The sequence below is a fragment of the Euprymna scolopes genome, unplaced genomic scaffold, assembly GCF_053919585.1.
Source record: "Euprymna scolopes isolate OS-2025 unplaced genomic scaffold, ASM5391958v1 sca1, whole genome shotgun sequence".
NCBI lineage: Eukaryota > Metazoa > Mollusca > Cephalopoda > Sepiida > Sepiolidae > Euprymna > Euprymna scolopes.
In genome coordinates this window covers 961,354-971,353 of record NW_027633102.1, presented here as the reverse complement: position 1 = coordinate 971,353, position 10,000 = coordinate 961,354, and the positions used below count along the sequence as shown (strand labels likewise).

Here is a 10,000-nt window from a genome sequence, read left to right as displayed (position 1 = left end):
CTCCACCCGGGCTCGCGCCCTAGGCTTCCGTGCTCGCCGCGGCGCCCTCCTACTCGTCGCGGCATCGTTTCGGCGCGAAAGTTCATCGCTCCTCGCCGCGACGGTCCGGCATCGGTCCGTCGCTCCAGCGCCATCCATTTTCGGGGCCGGTCGATTCGGCAGGTGAGTTGTTACACACTCCTTAGCGGATTCCGACTTCCGTGGCCACCGTCCTGCTGTCTATATCGACCGACACCCTTTCGGGATCTCATGGGCGTCGCGTTAGGCACCTTAGCCGGACGTTTGGTTCATCCCACAGCGCCAGTTCTGCTTACCAAAAGTGGCCCACTTGGCACTCGCATTCGAGGTGACCAACCGCCCAGCGAAGCGTGCTGGCGGCGGCGGCCGGATGGGTCGGCTCCGTCGTTCGGGAGAGTCGGCCCGTTCCACCCGTTCCGAGTTCGAGAGTAGGTCGAGGCCGTGAACGGCCCCGGGGCCTCCAATCGTTCGCTTTACCGGATGGAATTGCGACGATCGAGCGCCAGCTATCCTGAGGGAAACTTCGGAGGGAACCAGCTACTAGACGGCTCGATTGGTCTTTCGCCCCTACACCCGGTTCCGACGATCGATTTTGCACGTCAGAGCGCTTCGGACTTCCACCAGAGTTCCTCTGGCTTCATCCCGACCGGGCGTGGATCGCCATCTTTCGGGTCCCTGGTCGCTCGCTACGCCAGAGTCGGCCGAGTCGTACTCGGAAAAGGGGAAACCGACCCGGGGGTGATGCGCCCGCGCGCAGCGCCTAAACTCGACCGACAAAATAGGACTAGTTCAAGCCGCGGGATCTCACCGATTGGCGGAAGGAGGATATGGAAGCTGGCGCCCGGCAATTCCCCTTTTTGGAAGATGCGCCGGTCCCCTCTCGGGGAGGAGGGAAAACAACCGCACGTCAGCCACGAGCCTTCCCTCTCCTATCTCTCTCGGGAAGAGAGAAAAAAGGAAAAGTTGCGGGCACCGCAGCAGCGACGGCGGAAGGCCGAAACGCCGCGCCGGCGGGATCGGGCACGGCTCGGAGGCGGGTGAGGCGAGGAGAAGACGACGGCACGAGACCGACGACACCCCCCGACGACCCCCGGACGACTTTGCCACGACACCTCTCCCGATCGACGCCCTCCTACACGCTCTCTCGCTTTCGCTTCGCCTTCGGGGTTAGTCAGAGGTGGCCCTACGACTCGCGAACGGCCAGGACTCCTCGGTCCGTGTTTCAAGACGGGTCGGGTGGGTTGCCGTTGCACGTCGCTGACCCGGGGTGGCGGGCGGCTCGAGTAAAAAGCGTCGCCGAGCGACCTCTCCGGAAACGGAAACGGGCGCGGGCGGGGTTGCCCCCGACAAGACCCGAAACGTCGGCGAGGTGCGTGCGGCGAGGCCGCGCCAGTCCTATCCCGCCTCTCATCGCGCACGCGCCCGAGACGGTGGGGCGCCTAAGGAGCGACACACAGAGTGCGTCGCCCGCACGCGACTTCCGGCGGGATCAAAACGGACCGGCTCGCCACTGTAACGGATCGTGTCGATTTCACCGTTCCCGGCAGAAAGGGGCAGTTACGTTCGCGGGCCCGACGGCCGGTGGCCCCCGACTTCACAAGGTGGGAAGACGGGGGTTTTCAGGGTGATGAAACCGCCTGCCGCCTACGGAAAAAAACCCGCGTGTTCGACCTGCACGCCGGGAACGGGTCGCGACGACGGACCGGAGGGGAAGTGCGTCCGGTGCCGGCCGCGCGGAGGTCGCGCCGAAGCGCCCGCGCCATGATTACGCCGAGCGATGAGAGGGGACGGGTGCAGCGGAGTCGCGCGCGGAGGGAGCAGGAGGAAAGAAGAAGCGGCGGCGACGGATGCGGCGGGTTAGGGCCCGGCGGCAGCAGCGATCGAGAGGACGAGTCCCCTCCGTCGCAGCCAACCGACGCAGCCACCTACCGACAGCCGCGGTCGTCACCACGTTTCCCTTCCCCGCTATCCACGCGGCCCGTCTCCTTCGTCGGCGACGCGGGCACAAAAGCTGGCCCGCGGAGAACGAGTTCCCCGCGGACCCGACGAACGACGACCTGTGCCGCGACGGCCTCTCTTTCAAGAACACACATCGAGTTTGGGCTCGAGCCTAGGCAGCACCGGACTGAGTCCCCCCCGCGATCGCGGTGAGCGGTCCCACCCGTTTACCCCTGGGCGGTTTCACGTTCTCTTGAACTCTCTCTCCAAAGTTCTTTTCAACTTTCCCTCACGGTACTTGTCGACTATCGGACTCGTCCCGGTATTTAGCCTTGGATGGAGCTTACCACCCGATTTGGGCTGCGTTCCCAAGCAACCCGACTCTCGGATCGAAGGCCGTCGCTCGCCGTCCGCACCGAATGGGCCTGGCACCCGCCGCGGGCGCCCGATCGAGGGAACTCCGAACTATGCGAGACGAAAACGAACGGCTGCCTTCGACCCATGCGCCACACGTCCCGAAGCCTTTAACTTGCGACGGGATTCGGCGTTGGGCTTCTCCCGGTTCACTCGCCGTTACTAAGGGAATCCCGGTTGGTTTCTTTTCCTCCGCTTAGCGATATGCTTAAGTTCAGCGGGTCGTCTCGTCCGAGCCGAGGGCGGCGGTTTTTAGTAGAGTGTGGTGTTTGGAGGAGAGGAATCTCGATCGGTACCCTCCGTGTGACGACGGCTGGCCGATATAGCGCCCGTCCGACCGAAAATGAAGAAGCCAACAATTAAAAAAAAGCGTGGGTCCTCCCCATCCGACGTTGCCTACGACGCGGCCACCTTTTTACGGTGCGACGGCCGTGCTCGTCGCGCTGCTCGAGGCGTCGCTGAGAGACACCTTCATGAGGCAGAGAGCGAGACGAGCAGGCGCGCTTACTTCCGGCAGTCGGTTAGGTCGGTGCTTTTTTTTTTGTTTTGTTCTCCCTTCGGCTGCTTTCGGACAGACTCCTCCTGCTCCTCCTCCACAGTGTTTCTTCACGCGGTCGAAAAGGGAAAAGACTCCGCGGTCTGCCAGCGGGAGACGAAGAGAGGAGGCCGGAGAGGGTTTTAAAAAAAAAAAAGACATTGAAAGGAGTCAATTCTTTTTTTATTTTTCTTCCCCCTCGTCACTCGCTCCTGCGACGTCCCGGTTACCACCGTGCCGAGGACCGGGCGGGCACGGGGACGGCAAGATGTCGTTTCGTTAACGGAGAAAGACATGTAACGTTCCGCCTCTCGACCGGACGTGGCCCCGAGACAAGGGATCTCGGGGCCGCAATGTGCGTTCGAGGTGTCGATGTTCACTGAGTCCTGCAATTCGCATCAGTTCTCGCGGCTGGCCGCGCTCTTCATCGACGGACGAGCCGAGTGATCCCCCGTCCAGGGTTCAGCACTTGGGTTTTTTATATTAGTTTTTGTTTATATAGATTTAGTAGTGTGCGAGGAGGTCTGTGCGAGGAGGCGTGACGGCATTGCAATGTCGCGAGTAGTTTGTTTTTAGCTAGCGGCGGTGGCACAGCGGCTGCAAAAAAAAACAAAAAACGATAAAGCGGCGACAAGGCAAAGAAGAAGCGGCCATCACTTGCGGTGGGCGAAAAAACAAACAGGTGGTAAGACGCGGAAGCAAGCAAGAAGAGCTGGGCTTTAAAAACCTCCGCGTCACCACAAATCTATCTCTCGCTCCGCCTTTTATAGGTTGTTTGCGCGCATTCGAGGCGTTGACGCCGACAGACAGAGGAGGTAGGCCGGAAAACAACAAACCAGTCTCGAACGGGAAAACGGTAATGATCCTTCCGCAGGTTCACCTACGGAAACCTTGTTACGACTTTTACTTCCTCTAAACGATCGGGTTCGGTCGTCTTCTCCAGGCATCGAACGCCGAGGCGTAGATGCACGAGTGTCGTGACGGACACGTCGCGCACTGCCCGGCGGCGTCGTCGGCCAGATCCGAGGACCTCACCGGACCGTTCGATCGGTAGTAGCGACGGGCGGTGTGTACAAAGGGCAGGGACGTGATCGACGCGGGCTGTTGACCCGCCTACCGGGAATTCCTCGTTCACCGGGTTGGTTACAGGCCCCGATCCCTATCACGGGAGGTGGTTCAGAGGTTTCCCAACCCTCTCGGGCCGGGGCGAAGTCCCCGCTGATACCTCCAGTGTAGCGCGCGTGCGGCCCCGGACATCTAAGGGCATCACAGACCTGTTATCGCTCCGCCTCGTGTGGCTTTCTGCCACCCGTCCCTCTAAGAAGTGCGTGAGAAAACCGACCCGGACCCGAGCGCCACGGAGGACGCCGGAGCCCGCCGTAAAAATCACTGACATCGGCGCACTAGTTAGCAGGCCGGAGTCTCGTTCGTTATCGGAATCAACCAGACGGATCGCTCCACCAACTAAGAACGGCCATGCACCACCACCCACCGAATCGAGAAAGAGCTATCGATCTGTCAATCCTACCGGTGTCCGGACCGGGTGAGTTTTCCCGTGTTGAGTCAAATTAAGCCGCAGGCTCCACTCCTGGTGGTGCCCTTCCGTCAATTCCTTTAAGTTTCAGCTTTGCAACCATACTCCCCCCGGAACCGAACTCTGGTTTCCCGCAGGCTACCCGCCGGGTCATGGAAGCGAACGCCGGCGGATCGCCGGTCGGCATCGTTTACGGTCGGAACTACGACGGTATCTGATCGTCTTCGAACCTCCGACTTTCGCTCTTGATCGAGGAAAACGTGCTTGCCACACGCCATCGCTGCAGTTCGTCTTGCGACGATCCAAGAATTTCACCTCTAACGTCGCAATACGAGTGGCCCCGACCGCTCCCTTCGATCATTGCCTCGCCGTAGACGGAGACCGGACAGACGTAGACGAGGCCCTCTTCCATCATTCCATGCTTATCGTATGCAAGCTTGAACAGCCCGCTCTGAGCACTCTAATTTTTTTCAAAGTGAACGTACCGGCCGCCGCGGGACACTCGGTTAAGAGCACCCTTGGAGGAGAAACCGCCGACCGCAACACGCGCGCAGACAAGACACGAAGCAGGGACTCGGAGCGGACCGGGGGGTCAAAAAAAAAGAGGAACGCGCGGAAAGGGAGAGGGAGAGAAGCGCGGGGGTCAGAGTGCGGGGATGCGAATGAACACACCCAAACACACACACGTAGCACCCCCGCTTAGACTACTCCCGGAACCGAACCGACGACCAACTTGTTTTTTTTTTCCCGGATCCCGATCACGACCTCCTCGTCCACCTCGCCGGCAGGACCGCGTGGCGGGTATGCTAGCGGTTGACACCGGCGGAAAGGGGCCGGGAATGCGAACGGACGACCAAAGTCAACGACGGACGATGGCGCGCCGCCCCGGGGCCGCTTGCGCGACCACGAACCCGAGTTCGGACTACGAGCTTTTTAACCGCAACAACTTTAATATACGCTACCGGAGCTGGAATTACCGCGGCTGCTGGCACCAGACTTGCCCTCCGGTTGGTCCTCGTTAACGGATTTGAAGTGTACTCATTCCGATCGCGGGGCCTCGACAGAGTCCCGCTTCGTTATTTTTCGTCACTACCTCCCCGTGCCGGGAGTGGGTAATTTGCGCGCCTGCTGCCTTTCTTGGATGTGGTAGCCGTTTCGCATGCTCCCCTCCGCTGAATCGAACCCCGATCCCCGTTACCCGTAGTAACCACGGTAGGCACTTAACCGACCGTCGACAGTTGATAGGGCGGACCCTCGAGAGACCCGTCGCCGGGCGTGAAAGCTCGTGCGATCGACCAGTGAGTTATCCAGAGTCACCAAAGCGGAGCGCGCCGCCCTATGAGCCCCGCCACCGAACGGACCCGCGAGCGGGAACGCCGACGACGGGAGGACGGAATGACGCGCATCGGTCTCAGTCTAATATGTAGCGCCGCGACCCGGAACGGCCGACGCGGGTGCCAGGCGCGAGGCGTGGCGACGACGGCGCGCGACCGATCGCGGCCTGTGTCACATGTATTAGCTCTAGAATTGCCACAGTTATCCATCGCCTCCGAGGAGGAATACGGTCCCGAGGATTAGGTTCCGGTTCCTGAGCCATTCGCGGTTTCGCCCCGTTCTAATGCGTGGCGTGAACTTACACTTGCATGGCTTAAGCTTTGAGACAAGCATATGACTACTGGCAGGATCAAACCAGGTATCGTTGGAATTTGGGACTTTGTTTCGACAGAACGACAGACCGACCGACCGACCGACCGACATAAGACAGACAACTACAACGACGGGCACGTGTTTATTTGTTTTTCGAGGAGGTTCGCCGTCAGTAGAAGCGCGCTGCCGCGCGCTGATGGCCTCTTTTTTGTTTCTCCCCTGACTTGGACCGAGACCGAGACTCAAAGAACGAAAGCGACCAACGTCGACAACAACAACGACAACGGCACCCTTGACAGCGATACATACGACAAACGACAAGCAGCACGACGGCAGTGCACCACGGACATCGAGGGTCAAGGTGCAGACTGAACTCGCCGAGGTCGTCGTCATCGTGGTCGCCATCGATTCCGTCTCGTCGTCGTCGTCGTCAACGTCCACGTCACAGCCGGCCGAGAAGAGAGAACAGACGACAGCGTCGACAACAACAACATCGACAACGGCACCCTTGACAGCGATACATACGACAAACGACAAACAGCACGACGGCAGTGCACACGGACATCGGAGGTCAAGGTGCAGACTGGAATCGTCGAGGTCGTCGTCATCGTGGTCGCCATCGATGCCGTCTCGTCGTCGTCGTCGTCGTCTTCGTCGTCGTCGTCGTCATCAACGTACCAACCGACCGAGACGAGAGAGCAAGCAACAACGTCGACAACAACAACGACAACGGCACCCTTGACAGCGATACATACGACAAACGACAAACAGCACGACGGCAGTGCACACGGACATCGGAGGTCAAGGTGCAGACTGAACTCGTCGAGGTCGTCGTCATCGTGGTCGCCATCGATGCCGTCTCGTCGTCGTCGTCGTCTCCGTCGTCGTCGTCGTCTTCGCCAACGTCAACGTCAACATCACAGCCGTCATCGGGGAGGAGCTGGACCAGGGCAGCGGCGGCGTAAATTTTCCCGTCACCTTCGTCGTCGCCTTCGTCGACCGACCGACCGACCGGCGTCGTGTTCGTGCTCGGAAAACCGAGGAGAGACAACGTGCACATGGCGCGTTCTCGCAAGCGGCTCCTCGGTCCGATTTTTTGGGCGGCTTTTTCGAGCTTTTTTTTTTCTCACCCTTTCGTCCGTGCGACGGCGAACGTTAGGGAAAAAAAAAAAAAAAAAAAACGACAACAACGCGGCGGACCGGGCGAACAACATCGTCGACACACACGACATTGACGACCGGTCCCCCTTTTCACAATCGCATCGAGATAAAAACGAACGAGTCCGATTCGAGCACCGAGTCGCGAGCGGGAGGACTGTCGGTGCAAGTATCGATCACTGACGTGAGCGCTTCGCCGGACAGAGGATGGCTCATCCGGCAGCCGTGCAAATCGACGGTATGGGAAGAACGAACAAGAAGAGCAACGACTTGATCGGCGGCTTGGGAACTGCGGACGGTGAAAACGGGTTAATCGACTGCGACCACGACTGCTCGATCGATCTTCTTTGGCGCTAACAAAGGTGGAGGTGGCGCAAGAAGGGACTAGCGCTATCACCGTCCACGTATCAGAAGATGCGGCGGCAGACGTCGACGCTTATGCGTTGTCGGACGAGAAGTCGCTGCAGCACGTGTACCGCGAGCGGGACGTCCAAGGTTTTGCCAGACGGAAAGAAATCGGGTGTCAGCGAACGTTCACACGGCTGTGAGATCGGACGCTGACAGGAGTAGGAGGCGGCAGGCAGGCGGCGGTTACGGCGGCGGCGCCTGCTGCTGCTCATCCTCCTGTTTGCTGCGGCGACTTCCAGGACGGGAGAGCATCGAACAACGTACGTATGGTTACAAGGGGATCAGGATCTACATAGTGCATCCCCCGCGGCTATTTTTGTTTGTTTGTTCGCTCGTTCGTTAATTCGTTCGTTCGTTCGTTCGTTCGTTACAATGTACGTTTTCCGTTCGACGGCGGCAGAGAGCGGCGGCGTTTCTCCCTAATCCGGAGGATTTATCGGTCGCACAGCGATGGGTCGTTCGGCCGATCATCGAAAGATTCGCAGGTAGTGGTTGAATGGCAGAACGGCAGCAACAACAGCGGCGGCTGAGAGCGGCGAACGCTGAGGCGGAAGCAGAAGCTGCAGCAAACGTATCGGCTAAACATGGTGGACATAGATATGGCTGACGACGCGGGTACCACGACGACTATGGAACCAGGAAAAGGAGCCGTTAGTTGTTCCAACATATCGTTCGACACGTCGAGCAGCCCTAGGTCCACGGAGAAGCACACACACGTACCACGTATTATAACCTAACGACGATGAGCGGCGGCAAGGTTGGCAGGACGAAGGCGGCGGATCAAAACAAGTTGGAGCGCGGGCGACAGCGATAACGGTGACAGCCCTAGGCGGCGGAGATGCCACTTCTGACGCCTTTGCGACAAGCCCGTAGAGACGTTCCGGACCACCACGAGGCAAAGAGTCGCTGCTCCGACGAACCGACACACCAAAGTGTGCTTCCTACCGAACATGTTTTATAAAACTTTCAAACTGGAAAACCCCAGAAATGGTGTTGGTATTTGTCCAGACCCACCTCCGACACCTGAAAATGGTGGTCAAAAAAAACGTCGATTATACGAAGCGACATTTCTGGTCGGCGATTTTCCAGTTTTACGCCTACTGCCACATGGGGATGTCGGTAGGCGTCGCAAAGTGCCTTCTCGTAGGCTAGGCACACCAGGACTTTGTCATTTTTTTCCCCCTCGACATTCCTGGTCCGGTCTATTCCGATTTACACCTACCGCCATGTGGGTGGTGGCAGTAGGCGTCGAAAAGTGCCTTCTCGACCGCTAGCGACACCACTACTTTATCGAGCTCTGGAGGCCCGCACACCGACCCGGGGGCCGCGGAGTCGACCCCGGGGGCCTCCGCCTCTCGCCGCCGCTCACTTGGACGCCTTCCGCAACCTGTGGTCCGCTCGGGGCCGCCGGGAGCCTCGCCGACCTGACCGGTGTCGGTAGGCGTCTGGAAGCGCCCGGCCGACCTGGACGAGGTCCCCCTGGCCCCCGGGGGACACCCCTTAGTTGGATGGGGGTGCTGTCCCGGGCACACATGCAACCCGCGGCCGCCTACCGACAGCCCCCGTCGCTCGATCGCTACTCCTTTCCAACATATGTCGGAGAAGCCGGGCGGTTGTGAAACCCCAGAAATGGTGTTGGTATTCGTCCAGACCCACCTCCGACACCTGAAAATGGTGGTCAAAAAAACGTCGATTATACGAAGCGACATTTCTGGTCGGCGATTTCCAGTTTTGCGCCTACCGCCATGTGGGGGTGGCAGTAGGCGTCGAAAAGTGCCTTCTCGACCGCTAGCGACACCACTACTTTATCGAGCTCTGGAGGCCCGCACACCGACCCGGGGGCCGCGGAGTCGACCCCGGGGGCCTCCGCCTCTCGCCGCCGCTCACTTGGACGCCTCCGCAACCTGTGGTCCCGCTCGGGGCCGCCGGGAGCCTCGCCGACCTGACCGGTGTCGGTAGGCGTCTGGAAGCGCCCGGCCGACCTGACGAGGTCCCCCTGGCCCCCGGGGGACACCCCTTAGTTGGATGGGGGTGCTGTCCCGGGCACACATGCAACCCGCGGCCGCCTACCGACAGCCCCCGTCGCTCGATCGCTACTCCTTTCCAACATATGTCGGAGAAGCCGGGCCGGTTGTGAAACCCCAGAAATGGTGTTGGTATTCGTCCAGACCCACCTCCGACACCTGAAAATGGTGGTCAAAAAAAACGTCGATTATACGAAGCGACATTTCTGGTCGGCGATTTTCCAGTTTTGCGCCTACCGCCATGTGGGGGTGGCAGTAGGCGTCGAAAAGTGCCTTCTCGACCGCTAGCGACACCACTACTTTATCGAGCTCTGGAGGCCCGCA

At 59.8% G+C, this 10,000-nt stretch overlaps 2 non-coding genes and 1 pseudogene across 2 annotated transcripts in view; all 3 read right to left on the bottom strand.

The window, feature by feature from the left end:
- The window catches only part of LOC145273236 (large subunit ribosomal RNA), a 5,722-nt gene extending 3,107 nt beyond the window's left edge, over positions 1 to 2,615 (bottom strand). The window contains exon 1 of the ribosomal RNA XR_013866262.1: positions 1 to 2,615. This exon is cut by the window's left edge and continues 3,107 nt beyond it. This is a non-coding gene — a ribosomal RNA (large subunit ribosomal RNA).
- Positions 2,616 to 3,210: 595 nt separating this feature from the next.
- On the bottom strand, positions 3,211 to 3,368 carry LOC145273321 (5.8S ribosomal RNA). Its single transcript, XR_013866316.1, has one exon. It is a non-coding gene; the product is annotated as a 5.8S ribosomal RNA (ribosomal RNA).
- A 394-nt stretch (positions 3,369 to 3,762) lies between these two features.
- Positions 3,763 to 6,135, bottom strand: LOC145273566 (small subunit ribosomal RNA; annotated as a pseudogene).
- Positions 6,136 to 10,000: the final 3,865 nt, after the last annotated feature.